Source organism: Battus philenor, unplaced genomic scaffold (assembly GCF_028537555.1).
Source record: "Battus philenor isolate CCGP_79_NKW_IND1 unplaced genomic scaffold, ilBatPhil1.0.hap1 SCAF_14, whole genome shotgun sequence".
NCBI lineage: Eukaryota > Metazoa > Arthropoda > Insecta > Lepidoptera > Papilionidae > Battus > Battus philenor.
This window is the reverse complement of record NW_027181676.1, coordinates 12,199,821-12,203,306: the sequence shown is the minus strand read 5'-3', so window position 1 is coordinate 12,203,306 and position 3,486 is coordinate 12,199,821. Positions and strand designations below refer to the sequence as shown.

The following is a 3,486-nucleotide window of genomic DNA, read 5'->3' as shown; positions in this document are numbered from 1 at the left end:
GGAGACAAGACTGTTCGTGCAATTTTTCAAAAGGTAAAATTCGCTAGTCGGATTCGTGATGAATTGAAATCAATTTCAGTTACGTAAATCGAACGGAATGGGAGCGTCTAGTAGAGACGTTTTATTTCTTTAAGAAAATAAACAGTATTTTATTTTAAAACTAAAATGTCAAGGTACAAGGCATACTTATATACTCCTAACTCTTTTTTACATGTTAAATACATTTAATAAAAAGCATGTAAACGAGAATTGTGTGTTAGGAGGACCGGAAAGTAAATTCATTTCTGTTGACATATCTTACAGAAAAATTTGATTGATTTTTACCGCTCCGGCATTGAAAATTTATATGCTCGATGACAAAAAGTTGATAAGAAACAAAAAACTATAATAGTTAAAATTGTAGTCGTGTAAATTTAAGTTAAGAAAGCGACATTACTTTCCGGTTCCTGTAATAATTTTTATTTACATGTGACATATATGGTTAATTTGTTAACATGGTCCACCATACAATACCAAAATATTTTACCAAAAATACATACAAAAGAAGTAATAATGCAATACTTGACATAAGTATTAATGAAACGAGAATAATCTTAGTTACAAAAATAAAATAAAATAAGTTTTCAGTTCAATTCACAAGTATGAAACAGAAATAAACCAAAATTGAAATAATTTCTGTAAGCGCTGACAAAATTATAATTAAAAACGTCGTTTCCGATAAATACTAAAACATAAAAATCTTGAATAAAGTGTAATTAATAAGTGTTTATTCATCAATGGTGGTTTAAAATTGATTAAAAAATAATCGCATGTATAACACACTTCGTATATAGTATATAAAAACAAACTATTTATTTTGTATATTTGATATATAAATTATTTTATTATATACTAGCTGATCCCGCAAACGTTGTTTTGCAAAAAAAATTAAAGTTTTTAATTAACAAATGTAAGATAAGGGTTGATCGTAGAGGGGTGAAAATTTAGGTTTGTATGTATTTTTGTATGCTGTGTCATAATAAAATAAAAACCAAAAAAATTGTCTAAAAAATTAAAAATAAAATTTAGGGGTGGACCACCCTTATCACTTAGGTGTATGGAGAATAGATAGTAGCCGATTCTCAGACATACTGAATACGCATGTAAAATTTGGTAAAAATCGGTCAAGCCGTTTCGGAGGAGTTCAAGTTCGAACACCGTGACATGAGAATTTTATATATTAGATAATCATGTTGAATAAACAAATGTGTTGATTTTTTACTTTCATATTCGCACCTTCGATAGCTCAGTTGGTAGAGCGGTGGACTGTAGAGGACTTTACATTGGTATCCATAGGTCGCTGGTTCAAATCCGGCTCGAAGGAGATTGCTTTTTTAAGATTGTTATACAAAATCATAATAATTTTTTGGGAACACTTTTTACAGAAGCTATTTCATAAATTTGATTTTCTTTAAAATTAAATATATGAACCTGGTTTTTAACAACGTGTTTCTTTCGAGATATCTCAAAGTTATGTTAGTCTGTTGACTTGAATTTTTTTTGGACAGTTGGTTATCTTTAATGTTGGAAAGCTCGACGCGTACCTCAAGTAGTGTGGAGATAAAAGTGTTTTGCTTTGAAAGGCCTTGTTACTAGTGATATTAAACGGGTGTAAAAGCTACTCAAGGTCATTTATATAGTTTGGTTCTCTTGGTCGTCCTTGAATAGGTATACTAAACGGGTATTTTCGGTGGCCTGGGTATGGGATCCAGGTACCCCCGTGGTGGCTCTTGTGCCTAATATCTCTATAAAGCGACAGCTGATGCGACCTAAGAGATCAGCAGCCTCCTGATCCTTTGAAATTGTAGTATGTAGCGGTTCGAGTCCAGTTTTCTCCGGTAGCCTTCGTGCTTTGCTACCTTAAAAGAGGTTTTTGAAATACCCTCAACGCTCTGTCCCTTCGCACCCATGGAATCTGCAAATGCCACTTGGGCAGCAGTGCAAGCCAATTAAAAAATCATATATCGTTTCCGCGGATGAGGGGCAGATGGCGCTAGTTAAAACAAGAAAAACTTTATTATTAAACCTTATTAAAACAAGACGGCTCTCACGAGTGCAACAACTCGGGTGCTACATTCTTCTGTATCACAGTATTGGAAGGCCGACGAAGCCGAAGATCTTCTAAGCTAGCGCTTCTTGGCTTAAGGGCTCCAGATGAGACTGTCTGACTGCCCTGTGGCCTCAATGATAAAATCTCTATTGTACATGTAATATATTTACATCAGAGCATATTATTTTAATATTAGGCGACATTCTTTAGGGATCCAAGGGTTAAATTAATTAATAAACATTGGTTTTATTTTAATATCTGTAACGATTGTGTCAGAAATTTTTAAGCTTTATAGACAGTGAGGTTAACTTAATATATATATACATATATATATAATACACTATATTATAATATACTATTTTACGTAACCATTATTTGTGCATTAATTATATAGGATTGCCATTGCATACAAAAAGTTTCCAGAGGATGAGCAGCAGCGTGCTCTGCGTATCATAATACCACACTACAATCGCCAATCCATCCTGCAAAGCGTGACCATTATGTAGGCTTACCATAATTACGAAGAGCCAAACCGGGACGCAGAAGAGAAAGAGGCTCATTTTCATTTTGCTTTTCGCTTAATTTGTGTTTTTCATATTTGAAATGCAATCAAAATTATTATGAATTAACAAAAACAACACTAAAAATTTGCCCGGTTTCATTATTCACCCACGCTTGCTTTATATTTTTCACTAGAGTGCACTTTCTTGAGAATCGTTTTGTCGTGCTTAATTTTGTCATAAAATTCACTGCATGACATGTTCAAGTTGAGTTTGCACGTAAGCAAAGCTTCCACAACGCATTATTCCATTCTTCCCCGATCGTCAGACCACATTTTTACTATCTGTGAAAAAATTCTTTCCACTGGCGCTGAAGTGCCGGGTAGACACATAGCAAACTTCACAATTTTTATCAAATTTGGCACCTCAATATGCTGCTTGTGAAAATGGGTGAATAGCTGGACCCGGAGCAATTAGCACTATTCATTAGATTTAGCGCGGGTGGCACGGGGGAACGATTGGTTGGGGTGTCGGTGCTGTTCAAGTTTGACCGGGACGCTAATGCAGACCAACCGGGACGCCGGGACAGGGATCTCAAACCGGGACTATCCCGGTCAAACCGGGACGTATGGTAAGCCTACCATTATGGTATATCCCCCTATAGATATCTTTGGGAGAGGCCTATTCCTTGACATCCCCTGTGACTATGGGTTGAAAAGACGACGTTGACGAAACACATTTAAAATAGCAATTTTTTTTAATAATTTCAATTTGAAATATTTAATTTAGACACGGAACAGAGTTAAATTTTCTTAAATATATATAAAACATACTTTATTTAAGCACGTAAATACATGAATACTGTAGTGGTATAATCAAAAAGTTCGTGGAAAAGAA

At 34.5% G+C, this 3,486-nt stretch overlaps 1 non-coding gene across 1 annotated transcript; it reads left to right on the top strand.

Annotated features, from left to right (window-relative positions):
* Nucleotides 1-1,274: 1,274 nt before the first annotated feature.
* On the top strand, nucleotides 1,275-1,363 carry TRNAY-GUA (transfer RNA tyrosine (anticodon GUA)). Its single transcript is given in 2 exon segments — nucleotides 1,275-1,311; nucleotides 1,328-1,363. It is a non-coding gene; the product is annotated as a tRNA-Tyr (tRNA).
* The last annotated feature ends 2,123 nt before the right edge of the window (nucleotides 1,364-3,486 follow it).